Source organism: Microcaecilia unicolor, chromosome 4 (assembly GCF_901765095.1).
Source record: "Microcaecilia unicolor chromosome 4, aMicUni1.1, whole genome shotgun sequence".
Classification (NCBI taxonomy): domain Eukaryota; kingdom Metazoa; phylum Chordata; class Amphibia; order Gymnophiona; family Siphonopidae; genus Microcaecilia; species Microcaecilia unicolor.
Window position 1 is genome coordinate 160,907,013 of NC_044034.1, and position 15,025 is coordinate 160,922,037.

The 15,025-nt window shown below is 40.5% G+C and overlaps 1 pseudogene; it reads left to right on the forward strand.

Annotated features, from left to right (window-relative positions):
* The first annotated feature begins 3,175 nt into the window (after positions 1–3,175).
* On the forward strand, positions 3,176–13,240 carry LOC115469638 (annotated as a pseudogene).
* Positions 13,241–15,025: the final 1,785 nt, after the last annotated feature.

The window sequence follows — 15,025 nt, forward strand, 5'->3', positions numbered from 1 at the left end:
AAGCTAATACTAACAGATACAATATGGACAGACATACCTTGGTCAGACTGCCACAAACTAAACCTATCCCTACAATGGCGAAAAAAAAAGCTCATACCACAATCAAGAACGCACAACCTACACCAGAAGAGGCCAAATAGACCCTGCAATATTCTGGCAACAGTTTTACAAGAATGAATGGACAGCACAAACAGACTCGAAACACTATCTCCTAGATTGGGATGACAGATGTAGAAGCATATTAGACAACATAGCATCACTACAAACAATAACCTCACGAAGACAACTCGATACCATGGTTTAACGAAGAGCTGAAAAAACTAAAAATACAAGTTAGGAGGCTTGAACGAGCATGGAATAAAACAAAAGATGAATACACACTTAACACCTGGAAACAAGTGCAAAGAAAATACAAATATGCAATAAGACAAACCAAAAGATTATACTACAAAACCAAAATAGTGCCAGACTACAAAGACACGCATAAACTTTTCCTACTTGTGAACAAACTATTAGATACCACAACAGTTACTATAACCAACACAGACACCCCATCAGCAGACAACCTTGCTAAATACTTCAACGAGAAAGTAGTAAAGCTACGACTCATGTTATCACCTAATACCATGACCATGAAAAATGCATTGACTATTTGGACCCAATCCCTGATGAATATCTAGCAGACAGAATCTGGACAAACTTTGACGTACTTAATGATGAAACCGTCACCCAAGCGATCAACAGGTTTGCCAAATCCCACTGCAAACTGGACATATGCCCCAACAAACTAATAAAATCCGCCCCTCAACTCTTCATAACAGACCTCACGACAAACCTAAACTACGTGTTACAACATGGACTCTTCCCGAAGGATAAAGGAAACATACTACTTACACCAATACCTAAAGACACAAAGAAAAAAAAGCAAATGACATAACTAACTATCGCCCACTAGCATCTATCCCTCTGGCAGTCAAACTAATGGAAAGCATGGTAACCAAGCAGCTTACTGAGTACTTAAACAAATTCTCAATATTACATGAATCGCAATCAGGATTTCGATCCAACCACAGCACCGAAACAGTACTACTCACTCTCCTAACCAAATTCAAGCAAGCAACTGCAACTGGCAATAGTATACTCCTCCTACAATTCGACATGTCCAGTGCATTTGACATGGTAAGCCACAGTATACTATTAAATATCCTAGAATACTTCGGGATTGGAGGAAACGTACTTAATTGGATCAAAGGCTTCCTAACAGCAATAACATACCAAGTGATATCAAATTTGAATACATCATCCCCATGGAAACCAGAATGTGGAGTACCCCAAGGATCACCACTTTCACCGATCCTCTTCAACCTAATGATGACACCCCTAGCCAAATCACTATCCAACCAATGCCTTAATCCTTACATCTATGCAGACGATGTCACGATCTACATCCCGTTCAAACATGATCCAACAGAAATCACAAATGAAATCAAACACAGCCTCCAAATCATGAATTCATGGGCGGACGCATTCCAACTAAAACTCAACGCAGAAAAAACACAATGTCTCATCCTTTCATCACAATACAATACGAACAAACCCACCAGTATAAGCACCCCAAACTTTACCCTTCCTGTTTCACATATCTTGAAAATTCTAGGAGTTATACTAGACCGAAATCTCACACTAGAAAGCCATGCGAAAAATATAACAAAGAAAATGTTCCATTCAATGTGGAAACTCAAAAGAGTAAAACCTTTCTTCCCAAGGGAAATATTCTGCAGCCTAGTACAATCAATGGTGCTAAGTCAACTAGATTACTGCAATGCAACCTACGCCGGATGTAAAGAACAAATCATCAAGAAACTCCAAACTGCCCAAAACACAGCAGCCAGACTCATATAAAAAAACGAAATACGAAAGTGCCAAACCCCTAAGAGAAAAATTACACTGGCTCCCACTGAAAGAATGTGTTACGTTCAAAATCTGCACTTTGGTTCATAAAATCATCCACGGTGAGGCTCCGGTCTACATGTCAGACCACATAGACTTACCAACCAGGAACACCAAAAGATCAGCAAGTACATTCCTGAATCTCCACTACCCCAACTGCAAAGGTGTAAAATATAAATCAACATATGCATCCAGCTTCTCCTACATAGGCACGCAACTGTGGAATGCACTACCAAAAGCCACAAAAACAATACACGACATAACTAAATTCTGAAAAATACTAAAAACCAACCTATTTAAAAAGGCATACCACAATGATCCATCCTAAATACCAGACAACAAAACCCATATCAGAATTGGACAAAACCGAACTCTCTATACCTGACTGCTTAAATTACTCTGTCACTAATGACCTTTAATGCAATACCACTTTAGCTCTCACTACGAAAATTAATTCTTTATTCTTGATTGCTTAATCTATTCTGTCACTTATGAACTTTAATGCAATACCACTTTGTATTTCTCATTCCGGAATTGGCGATCGCCATTACGGAATAATGTAAGCCACATTGAGCCTGCAAATAGGTGGGAAAATGTGGGATACAAATGCAACAAATAAATAAAATAAATAAATTTGCTAAGATTGTTGTTTTCATTGCTTTCTTTTCTACTGACGCATCTTGTCTTTAGCTGGGGGGTGACCACTTGAAGTGAACTGCCTCCATATGCCACCCCCGCCTTCTAGTTTAAATGCCTAGAAATATATTGTCTGAATTTCTCCCCAAGGATTTTTTTCCTGCCGCAGTGAGATGCAGCCCATCGTTACAGTATAGTCTTTTGTTTTTCCATGTATTGCCTCATCCTCCTATGTACCTAAATCCTTCTTGGTGACACCAGGCTTTGAGCCAGCTATTGAAATTCTCAGTACTTTGCAATCTTTTCTCTCCCTTTCCAAAGGTAAGTAGTACTTCAGAGAAAACTATTGTTTGTATCAAAGGTTTTAACCCCTCTCCTAGCTCCTGAAAAGCTCTCTGCGTGGCAAGTGGAGTATTACTGGACAAGTCATTTGTTCCCAGGTGGATAACAACATCAGTGTTTGACTCCTTAGTTTCTTCTCTGATTACAGAGATTATTTGCTTGGTACTCTTGGTAGCTGAAGGCATTTCACTTTGCATGGTTCCCGCCTCAACTCAGGTGAAGCTTCCTCCACTGATGTCAGAGGGGGATGGCAGCCTGGGTGGCAGTGAACACCGGCACCACAAGCGGTGCTGGCATCGGAGGCCGCACTGCAAGCACAGGGCCAGGCGGAGCTCCAGCGGGAGGTATGGCAGGTGCACGCACTCCAATACCATAGCAAATTATTGCATGACGCTACCCAGCAGCTCAAGGAGCAATGCCCAGATGTGCTCATCAAGGGCCATCAGGAAAAGCTGGGGCGTCGGCTGAGGCACAGGTTGCAGAACCGCTGGGGCCGATACGGGAGCAGGATATCGGCTGCCTGGCGACAACCACATCTCATGGATTTCATATCACCTCCTGGATGGAGGGAGAATGGTCCTCCCAGCGCCAACGCTTCTCGGGTGCCATGTCCCTTAGTGCCCCGGAGCTCCCAGCACCGTGTATTGAGGGTGACTAGTGATGGTGCTTCTTGGCCTTCATCCATGCTCCTCGGTGCCGATGAGAATGTCAAATACTCACGTCGCTTTGGGGTCGGGTCCGACGATGGATGGTCCCGGTGGGCCTGCACAGCAGAAGGCCTCGAGACAGGTGGAGACCCACTCGATGCCTCACTGCTCCCAGTGTCCTGAGATCTCGAAGCAGCCATACTTACCAATACTCCCGATGCGACACTCGACATCGATGCCAACATCTCCAACCTCAAAGCCGATGTCGAGGAACTGAACCTGGCTCCAAAAATCTTCTCGCGTTGAGCATCTTGGGAAACCTGAGTTCTCTTCTTCATACGAAGGCAGAGAACACAGTTAGCAGGGCTATGGTTGGGCACAAGACACTGCAGACATCAAGAATGGGTGTCTTTTCCCGAGATGGTCCAGTTGCACCGGGTATGACGCTAAAAGCCACTGTGAGTCTTTGTGGACAGAGATAGGAAGACATCGCCGCCCAAATCAAATGGCTCGATGGTTCCTGAAAAAGGGGCAAAGGCATGAAAAAAAGAGGGTTCTCGACCGGAGTCAGGGCCTAAAAGTTGAAAAACAAAGGAAACTTAGACACGGCCAAAAGTACTAAGAAAAATGAAGGGACTTTTTTTTTTTTTTTAAGAAACAAGGCAAAAAAGTACAAAAGGCCGAAGGCACTCAAAAGTTCAAAAAAACTGGATGAGTAAAGAGACACTAAAGAATGTTTCTCTTCACGTGGAGAAAAAGAAACAGAGAACCGCGTTTTCAAGGCGAGTGAGAAGGCACTCGCGCATGTGCAGTGGAGCGCAGCTCGCACTTCACAAAGCTCTGTTTTTTTACTTGGGCATAAATGCTGGACCGGACAATGCTGATCAGCGTCTACCACACATGAGAATATGAAAGCCTGCTTGTCCTCAGAGAATTTTATCTTATCAACTCTCGCTTAGACTATTGCAACTTGCTTCTTACAGGTCTCCCATTTAGCCATCTCTCTCCTCTTCAACCTGTTCAAAATTCTGCACCATGACTAAATTCCGCCAGTGTCGCTATGCTCATATTAGCCCTCTCCTCAAGTCACTTCATTGGCTCCCTGTTTCTGCATACAGTTCAAACTCCTCTTGACTTACAAGTGCATTCAATCTGCTGCTCCTCAGTATCTCTCCACTCTTATTTCTCCCTACACTCTGACCTAGGAACTCCGTTCACTGAGTAAATCTATCTTATCTGTACCCTTCTCCTCCAACGCTAACTCCAGACTCCGTTCCTTTTATCTTGATGCACCATATGCCTGGAATAGACTTCCTGAGCAGGTATGTCAAGTTCCATCTCTGGCCATCTTCAAATCTAGGATAAAAGTCCACCTTTTTGATGCTACTTTTAACTCCTAACCCTTACTCACTTGTTCAGTACCCATGTTTTATCATTCCCACCTTAGTAATTTCCTTATCTCTTATTTGTCCTGTTTGTCTGTCCTAATTAGATTGTAAGCTCTGTCAAGCAGGGACCGTCTCTTCATGTCCAGTGTTGCGTATGTCTAGTAGCACTACATAAATGATAAGTAGTAGCAGAATGTAAGTTATGCACAAATATGGTAAACCTGTTCATGTTCCACCCATGTGTACACCCCCCCCCCCTTGCACATATGCACAAACGGTAATACCTGCATATGTTACAGAATATGTGTCAACTAGTGGCACCTATTACCTGCATATGTGCTAATATTTTGTAACATTCATGGATATTTTGTGCCTACCCGTTGGTGTTTATTTATATGATTGCCTTAGTATTGTGGTTCTGACAACTGTATTTTCTCTGTGGCTTAAGAAAAATCTATTGGTTTGGGATTTCATTGTCACTCATTTTGACTGCCCTGAAAACCCCGTTTATATCTTTATCACTGACCTAAAATGTATAGGCTTCAAAAACCTTGATGCCATCCATGCCTATTATATATTGTACCAGTAAATACTATAAAAATTTAGAATTGATCAAATACATTCTTTTTTAAACACGGAAACATAAAAACGACAGCAGCCAAAGACTGTATGGCCTATCCAGTCTGCTCCTACCAAGGAAGCTCAGGTTACTGTAAGCCACTTATGTGAACCTTATCAATGGGCTTGTGGAAATCTAAGTACACCACATCTAGCTCTCCCCTTGTCACCCAGCCAAAGACTGATCAGATTTGTCCAACAAGAATTACCTCTAGTAAAATCAAGCTGCCTCATATTCTTTAATCCACTGAATTCATGTACTACCCTTTGTTTTGGCTGTTTCCAATAATTTACTCATCATTGAAGATAGACGTTAGACAATGGAGCCACCAGAACCTCCCTAAGTTACTTTAGTACCCATGAATGCATCTTGTTCAGACCTATCGCTTTGTCTACTCTTAGTTTAGCTACTTTTACTAACACAATCTTCTGAAAATCATTTGATATTTAGCTCATTTCCATTCCTATTTATGTGTATTTTTTTTTGTGGTCCTACTCCTGGCTTTTCATCTGTGAACACAAAATATAAATATTTGTTAAGCAATTCTGCTTTATCCTTATAAACTTCTATATATTCTTCCCTTTCTCCATCAAGTCTCACAATGTCACTTTTGCACTTGCTTCTGTCCATAGCATATCTTAAAAAAAAAAAAAAATCTTGTCCTCCATTTTACTGTAATTTGCTATTTTTAATTCCATTTGTTTCACTTCCTGACTACTTTACCAGATTCTCTTAGCTGTTCCAGATATTCTTGCTTATCTTCCTCTTTATGAAATCTCATGTAGTTTATGAATGACAACTTCTTTTTCCTTAACATTTCAGCTACTACTGGCATCCTTTTAATCTTATTTTTATTTACTTTGCTAACAAAGAGGTTTGCCACCCTTAAAATTTCTTCTTTTAGTTTTGCCCACTTCTTTTCTACTTCTCCCAGATGTTCCCATCCAGCTACTGACTTATTGAAGCATTACCCCATCTTGAGAAATTAGGATCCTAGACCAGGAAAGCTAACTTTTGAATCAACCATCTCCATCAATGCTGTAATAGTGAACCACACTATCTGGTGGTCAGTAAATACCAGATGATCACCCACTAAGACAGTGTTCAATGGTGGCCCTTACCATCATTCTGGCTTTTTTCTGCTATTCTCTGCCTCTCTACCCAAGCTCATGGTAGAAAGGGGGTAGTGGATGGGAGGAAGAGCCACATGCTCAAAGAACCAGGCATTTCTCAATAGACAAAGAGAAAGTATTTGTAAATGCCCACCTCCTTGAGGAGACACACAATAAAAGGTTTGAAGGTAGGCTGGTGAGGTGGATGTCATTGACACACACTGATCAGCAGTCTTGAGGCCTCAAATGGGAAGATATTTGGTGACTCTCCTTCAGCTCATTAGGATACAAAGGGGTCCTGGCTAAAAAAATAGAAGATCGCTACACTACAACATTCGAAATTCTCCATTTGTAAGTATCAGGTCTAGTATCCCCCTTCCGTTACCAGCTACTAGAATAGTTCTCATGATCTCTTTACTTTTAGATAATACCATGTCTAGGATGTCCAAAATCAACATCTGGCAGATTTAAAATCACACCCCAGTTTCGTAAAGATTTAATAGAAGATATTCACAGACTTGCTATCTATTTCTTCTGCCTGCAAAAGGAGGGCTATATATCATAAAAAAGGAGACAGGTTACACTACTAAAAAAAACAAAAGCACAAAATGTAAGAGTAGACCAATGGGCACAATAAGAAGAAACCTAGCATAAAAAATACCACCAAGGGTAAATGACAAACAAAACTACTTAAAAAAAGGACACTTGATACAATGCCATTTTTTGACATAATCACCTCCATCAGAAGTCACAACAATTAAAAGTTTTGAGCACAGCTTAAACAAACAAAAGAAACAAACAAAACATTTTTGGTGGCAGTTCTACCCCTGCAAATCACACCAAATTTTGAATTGACATTCTTTTATTTAAGCCACACTTAAAATCTTGTCGAGTCTCCTTTTTTTTGAATACTTGCTTTCTCATACCTTCCTTACAACTATGCATTCATCTCCAAGACACAAGCTTCTCTGCCTTGGTTTTACAATTTGACAAGAACACCACCTGCCCACCTATCTGCTTAACCCTCTCTCCCAAATTCATGTCGTCACTTTTGATATTTTGGGGGAATACCTGCATTACTGTTTGTGTTAACATTGATGGACAGCACTGGATAATACCTGATAAGCTTGATAAGTCTTGGCAAACTCTCTAACACTTCAGGTCTTAGCACCAGAAAGCACACTTCTCGGGAGGTGACATTAGCAAATGGATGCTTCTATATCCCTCAAAAGGGAATTGCCAATGTTAATAATGGGCTCCCCTTATCACTCTAGAATTATCACTGTCTTTTCACTCTCACTCCAGTGTCCCAAATATCCACTATTTAGTATTGTGGAGTGCTGAAAGACCAGTGGTGTTTAGTATTTTCACCACCTCTCCAAACTATCATATATAATATAACGGCTTTAGAGAGATAAAATACAAGGCCACACATATGAGAAAGTGAAGTTAGAGATTTTATTACTCACCAAGAGAAAGTCACAATTACCAATTTTAACCTCTCAAATCTTTATGTACCACCAACCCACAATTTAGAGGGACAATAGACACCAAGGCTGCATCTTTAGAAAGCAATCAGTTACTTTATTTCCCCTACTTACCAAATACAAATACAGTCAGTAATTGCTTCCGGGAGAGAGACACTGCTGTATAGAAATGCTGTCTGTGTCCAACATCTCCACAGAAGTAGGAAATACAATCACTTATAAATGGTAAACTTAACATTGAGTCTATGGGATACATGTCATTAGGCCTGTCTTTTTCATCTTCCTCAAAAAGAATTATCTAGCTTCTCCTTTTGACCATCTGTTTTCCCTTATGTCAAACTGGCTAAACCACATTATCCTGTTCAAGCTGACTTGCTCCTTTTCTTCCTTTTTGCAAGCCTGTTTTTGCATGCTAGACTGTTCTTATCAGATCATGAGATTCTGGGTCACACAGATGTCAGTCTTGTCATTCTTGGCCTGTTTGGGCCTTACCTTATGTTTCAGACCTGTGCTCTTTATTATACAGTATTGCCTAATCAAGATCATTCTCATTTGCAACATTATATGCCAGTAATCATAGTTCTGCTTTTTTCTTACCACCTGTTTAGTGACCAAAAATTCTCCTTACATCAGCAAAAGCTATAAATCAGTTTTCAGTAAATCATATCTCTGTTTCTCAGCATTCTGCAGTTAGTTCCTCTTTCCACTTGCTGTGCAAGCACTTATGGGAACATATGTCACACTTGGTAACTGGCATCTCCGTGACTGTATTCTTGACCTTTAGTGAGGCCTAGCTCAATACTCAACTAAGCAGGCTACATTTATAAGCCTGTTCTATAGTTTTATGGTTCATGTCCAGCATGTTCCATATATTAACAGCTCCCCCCTTGAAGGCATGCAAACACCAGGCCTTCACAGGTGCTGGACATCATCTACTCCAATTAGGAGCATTGTGTCTGCATCCCATAAGGAAAGGTGAACGTTCTGTTGTAGTGGCTAGTGTCCATCATAGGTCATTATGCAAGAAGCTGGAGAGAAATATGATTTTAGAAGGATAATCAAAATAGTTACCCTGACCTGTTATGTTATGGATCCCCCCAATATGAACAATTGTATATGGTTACAGGGAAACGTGCAAGTGAGAAGACATAGGTAAGGAATTACACCTTACTTTGAAGAACATTTTCATCAGGATTATTAGAATTATCAATAGCAATTGTATTAGTATTAATATCATCATTAAGTTCAGTATGATCATTCATTTCATGTTCAAGATCAGCATTAAATTCAGATTTTTCTGGAGCAACACGAATCATTTATTTATTTTGTTACGTTTGTACTCCACATTTTCCCACCTATTTACAGGCTCAATGTGGCTTACAAATACAAAGTGATGTTATGGTCGAATGAGATTCATGTGTTACAGACACATTAGGGAATCGTAAGAAGAGTTGTATAGTGTTTATTACGAGCTTTGGTTTCCTTGTGTTGCAGGGTTCAGGCACTTAAGTTGGGTCAGTAGGGTATGCCTTTTTGAACAGGTTGGTCTTTAATGATTTCCGGAAGTTAAGGTGAGGTCATACGTTGTTTTCACGGCTTTCTGTAGTGCATACCACAGTTGTGTGCTTATATAAGAGAAGCTGGATCCATAAATTGATTTGTACTTGAGTCCTTTTCAGCTAGGGCAGTGATGATTTAAGTATGTTCGTGATGATCCGATTGTGTTTCTGGTTGGCAGGTCTATGAGGTCAGTCATATATGCCGGGGCTTCGCCATAGATAAATAGAATACTCCTCCCAGTTGGAGAATGGCAGGTTTTAACAATAAAAATTGCTTCCGCCTTCTCTGGGTCTGACTCGAAACATCAGGAAACAAGTTTATTTTAGGCCCAAGAATAATTTATCCTTGTTCTTAAAAAACAATCAAAAAAGCCATTGCTTGTCAGGCGTTAAAGCTACTGTAGCTACCAAAGTTGACGCAGTAGCTAATACAGTTTCGGAAGTTTCCAGGAGGGCAGTCACATCTAGGAAATCTTTTTGCTCTTGTTGAGCTGATTCTTTTTGTGGTATGTAATACACTTAAGTAAAAGGAGGCAGACATGCTTCAGGGATTTCTAATATTTCTTGAAGGTATCTCTTTAGCATATCTATTGGTTTCACCATTTTAACCTTTGGAAAGTTCATAAATCTAAGATCATTATTCCTCATATAATTATCATAGGTTTCCGTCTTTCTTCTCAAAATAGCTATATCTTTTAACATTGCGACTTGTAAATTTCCCATATCTGAGATATTTTTTCCATAGTTTCTCCTCTTTCAATTGAAGACTTTTTGTCTAATTCAGTTTTTTCCATTCTTTGTTCAATCCCTGTTACTTTCTCCAATATTAAATTAGTTTGTTGAGAAAAAGTTTGTATCGATTGAGAGATTAAATCCCACAAAGAATCAAGGGTTACCTCTGCCGGCTTCTCCAACAATCTAAGAGGCGTAGTCTCCATATTTTCCGGTTTCTTCATAGATTCCATTCCTCGTTGCCCCATAAGATTGCTCACCTCGGGGGGCTCTAACTGTCCCCTTGTCTCCCTCTCAAGTTGTCCCTGAGCTTCACTCGAGGCCAACTCCTCTCCGCGGCGGAGGTTCCATCGATCCTTCGGAGGGAGAGCTAGTCAACTGCGGCGGCAGAGTTCTCTGATCGGGGCTCAGTGTAACATCCTGCCCCGAGGACGACGATAATTCCTCCATAACACCAGCGCCTCTCAGGGGTCTGCTCCTGATCTCATAACTCTGTCCTGGGGTCCTCACAAAACGATCCATTGGGCCAACAGGTAATGGGGAAGGCAGCAGGGAAGCTCGGCCTGTAGCCCTTCCTCGTCTTTTTGGCATATTGTGTATCGTAGATTGAGAGGTCCTCTACATTTCTAAGTGCTAGCGGCCATCTTGGAACCCTCTGACATAAGGACTTTCCAACCTCTCCAGGATCAGGATATTACTAACGATACTGATTCAACTGTAGATGGATGCTTGTGAATGTACCCTCAAAACTTTTGGACTTGCTTTCCTGTGTACTTTTGTTTTAGCATTTATCTTGATGATTCTTGAAAAATACTACATTATTTTTTGTGATTAATATTGATAACTATAAGGATGTATAACTATATGCTTATTTGCTTTGTTATCTTTGTTAAAGTCTGCTGATTACAAGTTGCCAATTCCCAGGATGTTGTTGAAAGCCCTAACAATTTAGATCCCCAGGAGGTGGATAGATACTACGCTTATGAGTACTATCCAGTTAAGACTACCATAAAATTTAATGCAACCAATGAGACAGTTACGTTGCAATTAGATGTTTGCAGTATAGCCTCTTGTGGATCTTTAGAGTGGCAGAGATGGTATTCTAAATTCTATGTTTATCTGTGTGCTTATACTGAAATGAGTACTTATGCATCTCATTGTACACAATGATCAAATGTATGGTGGTACACTGGACCTAATTATCCAACTAGTGGACATTATGCTTGGCATAATCCCCACGTACAAATATTACCATTGTTCGACAATCGATTGACCCACAACCTGTGAAATAGGGAAGTGCAATCCTATTCTCATCACCTTTAAGGGGATGTATAAGGCAATGAACTGCACCTTTGGCATAGGAATAGATGCCACTAACACGGATCCTATTGGCCGCTTTTGCATTACAGTCACCTCTCCTTCACCATCCAATACTAACCTGAATAATCCCTTGGTACCCTAAATCACTGAAAAATCTCCATCAGGGTTCTCAACGTAACCAACTTAAAGGAAACTTTTGCTCTTGAGACTGGTTATGGTGACACGAATTTGTGGATGGATTGGATATGGTTTACAACTCAAAGTTTGAATTTATCTGATTGTTATGTCTGCTCCTCCTCTCCCCCCGAGCCCTTGGCTGTTCCCTTTCCTCTGAATTTTGTGAATTATTATAATGGAACTATATGTATGCTAAAATTACTTCAAGGTAGCAAAACTAATGAAGCATCGTGTCTTTCCCTTAGTCTATTATTTCCCAAATGACCCAAGGGTGCGAGGGTACCTCCAGTGTTTAGGACACCTGTACAAGGGACAATATTTGAAACTTGTTTACAAAGGGCAGAGGTTGCCAATCCCTATCTCGTAGGAGACTTATCTTTATGTAACTCCAGTTCATCCTCCATTGAACACCTTGACTTTTCAGGTTTTTCTCGGTCTCGAGCTGATATATGGTGGTATTGTGGCAATAAGACTCTATGCCCTGTTTTACCTCCCAATTGGCAAGGACAATGCGCTTTGGTGCAGCCAGTAGTCCCCCTCACCATAGCATCACGATCCCCTGATGCCCCCTCTTCCACTAGGAAGAGGAGGAGCATCCAGGGTTCATTTGATGACCGAATTTATATAGATTCTATAGGAGTCCCCAGGGTGGTGCCAGATGAATTTAAAGCTCGTAACCAAATTGCTGCAGGTTTTGTATCTGCATTATTTTGGTGGTCCACTATTAACAAGAATGTTGATTGGATTAACGATATTTATTATAACTAACGGCATTTTATCAATTACACTCGAGATGCAGTTAAAGGTATCGCCTCTCAATTGGATGCCACCAGCCGGATGGCATGGGAAAACCAGATGGTCCTTGACATGATATTAGCAGAAAAAGGTGTTGTTTGAGTCATGCTTGGACACTGTTGTACTTTTATTCCTAACAATACACCTGATGGAACTATAACCAAGGCTTTGGAAGGACTTGCCACCCTAGCTGATGAGCTTGCTGAGAATTCTAGTGTAGACACCACCTGGACAGGGTGGATGGATAATATTTTTGGGAAATGGAAAACTTCATATTATCTAGCTTAACCATATTGATAATCGTTATTGCTGTATTTGTACTACTTGGCTGTTGTGTAATACCCTGTATAAGGAGCTTGGTGCAACAGTTAATTGAAACTGCTTTAAGTAAAAGAGAACCTATAGGACATGCATATGTACTGTATGAAAGATTATGCATTAACGCAGAAATTGCAAATGTTGAAAATAATGTTTAATTTCTTTGGCACATCCTTTGTTCCGCATCATTATCTTCCTCTAGGATCATTTACATGGTAAAGCATTGTAAGTAACATAAAGCCTGGGGAAGGTTGAAGAGGGGCAACTTACATCTCACAATAACCACCTTTTCTTGTTACCTATAGCCCGATACCTGTAAAAAGGAATTGACACAATCTTCCTAAGCTTAACATGCATTTGAAAAGGAACTTATTGCTCCCCTCTGGAATGATCCTTTCATACTTAACATATTGTCCCATGGGATCTTTTTTACTTATAGCTGTTTCAACAACACGTTCCACTAATCTTCTGCCACAAGGTATGATACAGCAACCACATAACATAAAAACAGCAATGATCACAATTGTTGCAGTTAAGGCTGAAAGTATGATACTTTTCCATTTTCCAAACATATTGTCAAACCATCCAGTCCAGGTAGTATCAATAGCAGAGTTCTCAGCTAATTCATTAGCTAGTGCAGTAAGTCCTTCTAAAGCCTTTGTAATACTTCCATCAGGGGCTGTATTATTGGGAATGAAAGTAAAACAGTCTCCACTTCCAATCATTACGCAAACTCCGCCTTCCTTTGCTAGTATCATATCAAGGGCCAATCGATTTTCCCAAGTCATCCAACTGGTAGCATCCAATTGTTCTACAATACCCTGGACAGAATCTGTTGTATAGTTGATAAATCTTTGTTGGTTTTAATAAATGTAGTTAATCCAATCAACATTTTTACTGACGCCAACTGCAGGAAATAAGGCTTCAAAACCAGCAGCAATTTGGTTGCAGGCCTTGAATTCATCAGGGACCCCCCTTGGAACTCCTCCAATTGAATCTATACTTTAGTAGCAAAAGAACCATGTGAAGAGTCTCTCTTAGATCTAGATAGAGCTTTGTTGGTATGCAGAGCAGCAACAGTAAATGGTATTACCAATTGAACAATAGCACATTGTCCTTCCCAATCTAAGGAGCTTAGCCGAGATTGGATGGCAGAGCCGGTGGTGGGAGGCGGGGATGGTGCTGGGCAGACTTATAAGGTCTGTGCCAGAGCTGGTGGTGGGAGGAGGGGCTGGTGGTTGGGAGGCGGGGATAGTGCTGGGCAGACTTACACGGTCTGTGCCCTGAAAAGGGCAGGTACAAATCAAGGTAAGGTATACACAAAAAGTAGCACATATGAGTTTATCTTGTTGGGCAGACTGGATGGACCATGCAGGTCTTTTTCTGCCGTCATCTACTATGTTACTATGTTACGGGGTACAGTAGAATATAAAGTTCTATTTCCACAGTACCACCAAACATCAGCTCTAGCAGTTGTAAAATCTGAAAAGTCCATAGAGCCACTAGCAGTTAAGCAAGTGTTACAGGAAGACAAATGTCCAATAGCATATGGATTTGTAACCTTTTTCTTCATATACAAAGCAGCTTTTATCTTTTAGTACAGTATAATTTTCCCTTCTGCTGGAGAAATTTCATCTCAAAGAGAAATTTCATCAATGTACTTCTCATTGTTATAGATATTTCTCAGTATCACCACCTCCTTAGTTCTTCTACTTGTTTCCAGAGGGTGTCATCATACAGGCATCTTAACCGGTCTCACATTAGATCACATTGTCCATCTGGACAAAGGCAAGCACTGTAAATGGGGCGACAGCTTTATCCTAGCCATATTTCTGCTGCAGAAGCTGTAGTACATGTTTAAAATTATGAGAAAATAGCTACAAAAGTCACCAGTTTTTTTCTGAGCTGTCCTGTAAGTAAAAAAATGACCACCTCTGTTTTGA